The sequence below is a fragment of the Adiantum capillus-veneris genome, chromosome 9, assembly GCF_014529385.1.
Source record: "Adiantum capillus-veneris isolate H3 chromosome 9, ASM1452938v2, whole genome shotgun sequence".
NCBI classification, from domain to species: Eukaryota; Viridiplantae; Streptophyta; class Polypodiopsida; order Polypodiales; family Pteridaceae; genus Adiantum; species Adiantum capillus-veneris.
The window spans coordinates 53349474-53358863 of record NC_140939.1 but is presented as its reverse complement, the minus strand read 5'-3'; the positions used below and the strand labels follow the sequence as shown (position 1 = coordinate 53358863).

The following is a 9390-nucleotide window of genomic DNA, read 5'->3' as shown; positions in this document are numbered from 1 at the left end:
TTTAATATCATCCAACCCAAATAGATGTCACAAAAAGCTTTGTGCTTACCACCAATAAGAAACCGCTCTTTTAAGTAATACTAGTACGTCCGACCGCCTTCGGCGGCCTCTCTCTCTTGAGTCTCCCCCCTCTCTCCCTCTTTATCGCGTGCAAATGGGCTTTTTTTAGTTTTGGACTTTAGCCTTCAAGTCGCAGATTGCGACACGTGTAAAGGGCTCCCCCTTCCGCCATATTATGTTAGTAGATGCCGCATTTTAAGTGAGACGCCTACCCATTTTTAAGTGAGGCCTCATGATCGACTTATTTAGGTATTCTTGGTTAATATCCACCTTATGAGCCTACTCATCTTGTTTAATGCTTACCATGTTATCCTAATCCTTTTAGTGGAACAAGTTCCCATAAAAAACACAATTACACCCAGTTCAAGTATTGGTACCACATTATTTCTTATTGCAAAAATCTATGAGTACAACAATGGGCAAAATATCTTTTCTATGCCTTGTTTAGGGTAGCCACTGCTCAGCTAGAGTTATAAATTCGTTCTCAAAAAAACCCTAAGAATCTATTGATAATGACTTATGCTAGCCCACCATTGCTCTCCTTGCTCAATGGTGTATGCATCTACCCGATTGATTTTTGCATGTTTAGGAAATTGTTAGTATACTAGAAAGGATGTTCCGTACGAGTGATACAATGTGTGTGTGTGTGAGAGAGAGAGTGTGTGTGTGTGTGTGTGTGTGAGAGAGAGAGAGAGAGAGAGAGAGAGAGAGAGAGAGAGAGAGAGATAGAGAGAGAGAGATGTATAATACACACACACACACACGCACACACACACCCATGAGGATAATTTCTAATGTTGTAGAAAAACCCAAGGGATCTTTGAGATCAATCTAACAAGTCAAACTCCAGATTTGTTACTCAAAATCGAGAGAGAGAGAGAGAGAGAGAGAGAGAGAGAGAGAGAGAGAGAGAGAGAGAGAGGACCTACGATGAAATGGATTCAACAATCATTCTATTTGCAGCAAGGATAGTATTCAAATTCCACATTATAGCATCAAATCACTAACACTCGCACTCTTCTAATGAACTTGTAAAACCAGCACATGTAAGCACAAATTATAACTTTTACAATAAATCCATAGTTAAAAGGATCAGATAAGCATCAATTCGGTAAGCATTGAGTGAATCACTTCATTATCATCATACATCAGAACTTCAACCATCCTTTCTTATTGGCAGACATAAAGGAAAAAGACCAAGTTTAAGTGAGGGTTGGGTAACTATAGTAGAATTCAATGGCCATTAAAATATAGAACTTGGAAGCAAAAGCCTTCTCACTAATCACCTAGGTAGCAGGGGAAGTAGATTAACGTAGAGCCAAGCCACTTTCCACCCTCTCTCTCTTTTGAAATTAACCAAACCCAAGTCTAAGTGAGGGAGCACATATCCCTCACCTGTATATGTAAAAGTTGAAGGCCGATATGTAGAGTTGTAGCCCAATAACCTCATAATGTCACCTCATCTCGTCCATTGCCTTGAGGGTAAGAGGAGGAGTTATGCAGCTGAACAATGCCAAGAATGCATGAGCCAAACATTGCGCCCAACCACTCACCATCACACCAAGCATTAGATGCAGACTTGTACCCTGTGAAGCTAAATTTATGAAAGGGGGAAAGGACCTTTCACACCAAAGGCAAAGTGCATAAAACCTTGCATCAGAGAGGGCACCCGATATACGCCAGAAGGGAACCATAATGGGAACTAGTACCAAGGGGAATAGGCCATCATGTATGCACCCTTAATGGGTTGAATTGTTAAGGGATTGCTCCCACTGGGCCTCACTCACTAGGAAAGTGGCATAAGTAGTAGGAGGTATCTAGAACACAATCAAAATCACCCTATTAGGTAATTTCCATGTATAAACTCAAGGTATACCCCCACAAGTCAAAGTAAGTTAGTAGGATTTAGTCTAAGCATAAAGGCCTACGGTAATCACAAGCCATTACATCCATATAGGAGTTTATAAGGTAAAGGTTTATGGTGAACACCACAAGACACAATCTTCAACAGCTCCATTATGCATATCATGAGCCAGAATCCTCCATTGAGGAAAAGTACCTATCCCAAGTATTCACCCATCAGACAATAAAGCCATCAACTTCATCAATAGTTCAAGTAGCAACCCCATAAATCAAGTATAAGTGTGAGCGTAGCTAGATATAGCAATCATAGCTAGATGAAGTGACTAAGTTTGTGTGTGGGTAGCTTTCAATGAGGGGAGCCAAAGACATCAACTTGTTACAAGTACAATACAAAGATTTTTCAAAAAAATAGATACTTCCATTAAGGTAAGTAGTTTTACAACAAAGTGCTTTCAGAGGAATTTGTGTGTAGAATATAGAAAGCTCCACAAATGATACTTGGATCCATTATGAGAAAAAGAACAAGTTCATAACTCACTCATAGATTGCAGGTGTCTTGTAAGTGGGGCATTTGTTATCGATGTCCACTATATGCTAAACACAAATAGAGAGAAAAGACTCGTGTTTGGCCTTCAGAGGGATTTGTATGTAGAATATAGAAAGCTCCACAAATGATACATGCATCTATTATGAGAAAAAGAACAAGTTAGTAATTCACTCATAGATTGCAGGTGTCTTGTAAGTGGGGCACTTGTTATCGATGTCTACTATATGCTAAACAAAAATAAGAGAGAAAAATACTCGTGTTTGGCCTTAAACCTGAGTAGGGAGATCCATGTAAAATTGGTCGAAATTGTACGGCCCAATGAGGAAGTCCTGCAAGCTGAGGGCCTCATGATCAAAGACCACCACCTTCATATATAATTGAAGGTGCTCCATGCAAGAGAATATAGATGGAATTTGAAGGTAGTTAGAATTGTGGAATGTGGCAGTGAGGGAGTGAGAGTAGTGCGAGGGGTGGGAGAGGTGGTGGACCTGCAAGAGGTTTTTCTTCTCGCACCCACCATGTAGGGTTAAGTCCAGATAGTGGGATAGTGGACTCGTGTAGGGTAGTACTTTGATTTTATCCTTCTTGCATAACAGGTACCCACATCACCTGGTACTCTTATAGATTTGCCAAAAATCCTTAATGATAGGAATTATAAAACTATGGGAAGGTTCCTACATAAATCTCAACTGGAGAATTTTTTTTGGTGTGTGTAACCCTCCATCCAAACCCACACTAGTTCAGGAACATTACATATAGAGAGTCCACTAATGGGGGCACTAGGCCCCCATTAGGGACCTAGTGCCCACCCTTTGAGGCATGAGTTGACTTTGTTCAACTCTTTACAAACTTGAATTTCTTTGAAGATTCTAAGTACTTGTAGATGATCCGCCAGAGTCTTATTCGCTCAAAATTGTTGTTGCAAAAAGCCTTTACAAGGTCTTTGATGTCTTTGCTTGTTTGCTCTACTGAGTGACTGTTGAATATGATGGGTTTGATTTGGGAGAGAATGACGTTGTGTGCCCATCCTATGAGTCTGTTGCTACTTCTATGGATAAACTTGAGCACCTTTACTGACACCCATCAGCTCCTTACTGATTATAGTTCTTTAAAGCTGGTTATTATGAATTATTAGCTTCATGCTTAGGAAGGATGTGCTTACTCCAATTCTACCTTCAAAAATGGTGGCACAGTCGTCCATGGATAGGCAGGAGGGGTAGATTGGGTTAGTAGTGGTGAAATGTTTTGGGGCTCCATTGTTAATCCAAAGGATGTCATCAAAGTACCAAAAAGGGAACCTGAGGTGATGGAGTTGAAGTCGGAGTTGGGAGTCTTTTAGGCAAGAGTTGATGTAGTCATACTCTAGTGCATGAAGATAAAGATTACACCCTATTGGGGAACATGCAAGTCCCATAGGGATGCCGTTGACTTGCTGATAATATTTTTCATTGCATTGAATACATATGATCTATCAACTAGGAATTAAGCTCCATTGCTTGGGACTTGGTAAAAGATAGGTGGTTTTTGTATGAGTGATGTGACCATGTTCCACACATACATATGCTAGGGAAGCGTTTCAAGGAGATGAGAGGTCCTTGTTGATCAAAGACATAGCTAAGTAAATTGTTGATAATTGTGACCAGGCCAATGTCTCCATGATGTGGGATATTTTCATAGCACTTCTTAATATCGGCTGAATAGACTGGGTTGACTGTTTTAGGTAGATTAAGGACAACATCATATAGGGAATCGACCACCCACCAAGATTGTAGCTCAATATTGAAACATAGGAGAGCTTTTTGATTTAGTAGGTGAGTTCGATGCTTTAGGCATGAAATAAAAGTTTTTAGTATGCATGCTAAAAGTAATGAAGCTTCAATAAAGCAACAATTAAACTCACAGGTGATCCATCTAAAGGCTTTCTTATGAGCTTTGTATGTATCGATGAGATATAGGAGGTGGAGATGATTTTGGGCTTGAAATTCACCCAAGAAGGACTGAATCTCCTGTAGAGTGGTGGAGGGGGAATTGTTACTAGGTAGGAAATCATTATCTTCTAAACTCTTTGTGGCTACTTGTATTATAAAGGATGGGCAAATGAATACGAGGTTGTTAGCTGCTTTGTCTAAGCAAGTAATAAAGAACTTGCTCTTTAGACTATCAATGTAGGGATCCAATGGGGTTATCATTTTAGTGGACATTTTGGTCGGAAGGGAAGTTTCATAGTACTTCCAAAAAATACTTCTAACATAATCCTCATGTGAGTGAGGAGGTAGGATCATAATACCCTCTCTTATGATTTTTAAAAGCCAAAGTCATAGTTCATTGGCGGCAATATGTCTACATAAGGGTTGAGTGGGAATGTGATTCAGTCCTTTCATGAGTGTGTTTCTTAAGAGATTATCCTCAAGCAGCATGAGATCAAAAATCAACACCTGTTTAAAGTCTTGGTGATAACCAGGCATTGTCTTAGTACAATGACAAAGAGGTACCATAGGGCGAGTACACATCCTTAGAATTGCATACCATAAGCTTGATGGGGTTGAGAAAAGACCATGCAAAACATATGTCATCCCATATTTCATTAGTTGTGATGTTGAGTCCATACAAAAATAGCCCAAAAAAAGCTTGAATATACCTGAAGTCCATGAAAGCATTCCGATAGGTTAAGTGAAAGATAATGTAGTTTCTAGGTTGAGATTGGGGGAGTAGTTTTCGGTCGACTTCATCCTTGATAATGACCTGGATTCATTAAAAAATACAACAGATTTTTAGCACTAGGGGTACAACTAGGTGTAATTGCAGAGCGGGTCCTAGATGTGGGTGTAGGATTTTGATTGAAGCCAAGGGTGGATGGTGGCTGCCTTGCAGCTTGGCCAGTAGACCGGTTGATATAGTGAGTGACTAGCCGATGACTTCAGAACGGGAGAAAACAGGGTTCTATGTTGGTGGAGTAGGAAATTGAGTCAAATATCGTGGGTTTTGACTTTTCTTGTGTTTTCCTTAACCATGGTCTACCCTCCCTCTTGTTCCATGCCTAGAAACAGAGCTAGATTCTCTGTGTGTGTGTGTGTGTGTGTGTGTGTGTTCACACACACAGAGAGAGAGAGAGAGAGAGAGAGAGAGAGAGAGAGAGAGAGAGAGAGAGAGAGAGAGAGAGAGAGAGAGAGAGAGAGAGAGAGAGAGAGAGAGAGAGAGATGTATAACACACACCCATGAGGATAATTTCTAATGTGTAGAAAAATCCAAGGGATCTTTGAGATCAATCTCACAAGTTGAACTCTAGATGTGTTACTCAAAATCGAGGGGGGAGAGAGAGAGAGAGAGAGAGAGAGAGAGAGAGAGAGAGAGAGAGAGAGAGAGAGAGAGAGAGAGAGAGAGAGAGAGAGAGAGATAGATAGATAGATTTTATTATCGTTCTCGGAGGTCAAATATGACCTATGGGACCAAAGTTACATGTGATGTAGTATGTGTATGGCTGATGAGTGACTCTCGATGCTCCAAAATTGTAGTGTTGAGAGTCGCAATGGAGAGCCCACACTTTGGCTGGGAGAGGAAAGTGTGTAGGTCTAAGTTATGGCTGAAAATGTGAGAGAAGCAAGTTCGGATGTGATCAAAAGCTGAGCACTCTAGTAGTGTGTGGTACTCAGACTCTCGAACTTGCAGTGAGCATAATGTGCACAATCGATTTGACTCTTCTCCATTGCCCCAACGCCCTATCTCGCATCGAAGGAAATGGGAGCTAAGCCGAATTGCTGCGATAGTGCGTATCGCGGACAAGGGAATAGGCTCAAGCATGTAAGTGTGAATACGGTTTCCTCTCTCAGCGAAGAACATGGTTTTGTAGTTGGGGGAAATATAGGTGGTGTAATGTATGAAGCGTGACCCACCGGATTTCTCCCAAGCCGTAATACATTGGCGTTGTAGAAAATCTTCATTCACTTGAGAGTCAATTGAAGCATCATGTAGCAAGTGTAATGCATCCCATCTCCCAAACCACTTCTTTATGTCTTGCATCCATCCTGTGCTCAAGATCTTGCTTTTATGCGTCTTTTGAACTTTTTTGCTTGCTTCCCATGCAATTGTAGGAAGTCGATGTGAGGGGTTTTGACGCATCTTTATCATGTACTCCACAACCCTTTCCATGGCCATAACCTCAATTGGAAGAGATCCCGACTCAAGAAGTAGGAGCATATATGGTGTTTGTGTCTTAACTTGGAGAAAGTTTGTAAGAAAACGCTTTTGGACATTCTCAAACTCTTTCCAAGTAGACTTTGAGATGCTCCCGCCCCACACTTCAACTCCATAAAGAAGAACCGGTGTCACCAATGCATCAAAAAGATACTTCTTGAGAGAGAGAGAGAGAGAGAGAGAGAGAGAGAGAGAGAGAGAGAGAGAGATTGTGTCATCGTCCATGGAGGTCAGATATGACCTATGGAACCAAAGACAAAACATTACAAACGTGGGGGGATTTTGGGATACATCTCAGTTAAGGATCGAGGGTCCAAAAAGAAGGTGAGATAAAATAGGATGAATAAAATCTATGCAGAAGGGAGTGAGGAGGGAGCCGGTTTGGGAGTTCAAAACTCTTGAATAATGGCTTTACCTCCTCGATAGACTGTCCATTTCCCTGTTGTGCGCGCTTCTCGCATCTTTTGTAGTTCTGCCTTCTTTTGCTTGAGTTGAGCGGGTGTAAGATCTTCTGCAAACCATATTTTGGTGTCCTTGAGAAGCCTTGATTGCTCAAGAAATTTGATTTGGTCCAACTTGGTTTTGTGTGTAGATTGCATGATTGTTGCGAGGTTCATGTGTAAGAGAAGTGATTGTTGTTGGATCACACTATACCATGGGGATTGCGGATTGGATGTGGGCAAATGACTCATGATTGAGGTCTCCCTCCCCTTTCCAATCGCTTGGGAGTCCACCAATGCGAACATTGAGGGCGATATCGTCTTGCCGTTGCCGTTCACGTAACGTGGATGTCACACCGTTTTCGACCCAGAGAGAGAGAGAGAGAGAGAGAGAGAGAGAGAGAGAGAGAGAGAGAGAGAGAGAGAGAGAGAGAGAGAGAGAGAGAGAGAGAGAGAGAGAGAGAGAGATGTACAAGTAGCCACATGGACAAAGTGGAAAAATTAAAAACCAAATGGAAAACCTCTCATAAGGGATTAAAATTTGCCTATGGTAAGCTAAATGGAGAGAGGATGACATCAACCTGCCTCAGAAAGATAGGCACTTCCACCAAAAGCACACTCTCCAAACTCTCTCTCTCTCTCTCTCTCTCTCTCTCTCTCTCTTTCCTTCTTACACACACACACACATGTATGTACACACACACACACACACATAGATATATACATATACATAAATAAATACACACACACACACACACACACATATCTTTATATTATACATACATGTGTGTGTGTGTGTGTGTGTGTGAGAGAGAGAGAGAGAGAGAGAGAGAGAGAGAGAGAGAGAGAGAGAGAGAGAGAGAGAGATGTACACACACACACACACACACACACACACACACACACACCCATGGAAAGAATTACTAATGTGGTAGAAATAAAACCCAAGGGATCTTAGAGATCAATTTGACAAGTTGAACTCAAGATTTGTTAGAACTCAAGAATTACTAATGTGGTAGAAAAAAAACCCAAGGGATCTTAGAGATCAATTTGACAAGTTGAACTCAAGATTTGTTACTCTCAATGGGGGAGGGAGGGGGGGGGGGGGGGGAGAGAGAGAGATAGAGAGAGAGAGAGAGAGAGAGAGAGAGAGAGGGGGGGGGGGGATAAAAGAGGGAGGGATTCTTGGAGCTCCCATAGAGCCAATTAGAGTGAAATATATATATATATATATATATATATATATATATATATATATAGAGAGAGAGAGAGAGAGAGAGAGAGAGAGAGAGAGAGAGAGAGAGAGAGAGAGAGAGAGAGAGAGAGAGAGAGAGAGAGAGAGAGAGAGAGATCAATAGATTGAATTATTGTCCACGAAGATCAAATATGACCCATGGGACAAAAAACAAATAGTACAATGGTTGCATCTGAAGCAAAGTATGATGATACATATAAGTTAAGGACTAACTGTCCATTGGGAAGGTGAAAGGAAAAGACGTGGGGGGGTCAGCTATGAGGAGAGCTGATTTGGGATTTCGAAACTCCTGGATGATGGCTTTATCACATCGGTAAACTACTGACCTTACCTACTTCTAAATTCAAGGATGACATGCCACTTGGTATGGGCTTGTCAGGGCCTCTTGATGTGATACAATCTATCGTGTTGTAGTCGAGCTTGATCTGCTTGAGGGTTTCATTGAGGAAGTTGATGCATTCCGAGAAGTCGTTCTTGGTCGTGTTCCATGCTTGGGGTAGCCCATCAATGGGGATCTTGAAGACATTTTCCTCTTGGAGTTGTTATTCTCAAAGCTTTGGGGTTTGATGGTCTTGGCTTCAACTTCCTTCGCTTTGTTGGTGGCAAGATTAGAATCAAATCCTGCCTCAAGCTTGCTAAGGTGAGCTTTGAGGTCGTGATTCTTCTCCATCGATTGAGGGACGCTTGAAGGTGCTCAATTTGATCGGATTTGCTTGGGGTTGCTAAGATGGCAACAAAACTTGATCCTATCCTTGTGAGGGTGTTTGGGGTTTTCTCTATGGTTGTCATGCTTGCTATGGGAAACTTCTTTTTTGTTAAGGAGCACCAAAGTGTTCTTCTTGAACATCCACACAAATCCAAAGGTTTGTGGCCTATGAGAAATTCTGTTGCTGGTTATGACAATAACGAGGACTCAAGGGCGACTTGGGTTGCATATACTAAGTAGCGGTAGTCTCATGCTGGGGCCGTCGACTATGTGGCCTATGAGAACTTCTATTGTTGGTTATGCCAGCGATGAGGGCTCGAGGGCGAGC

The 9390-nt window shown here is 41.6% G+C and overlaps 1 pseudogene; it reads right to left on the bottom strand.

Annotated features, from left to right (window-relative positions):
- Positions 1-6959: 6959 nt before the first annotated feature.
- On the bottom strand, positions 6960-7471 carry LOC147450483 (uncharacterized; annotated as a pseudogene).
- Positions 7472-9390: the final 1919 nt, after the last annotated feature.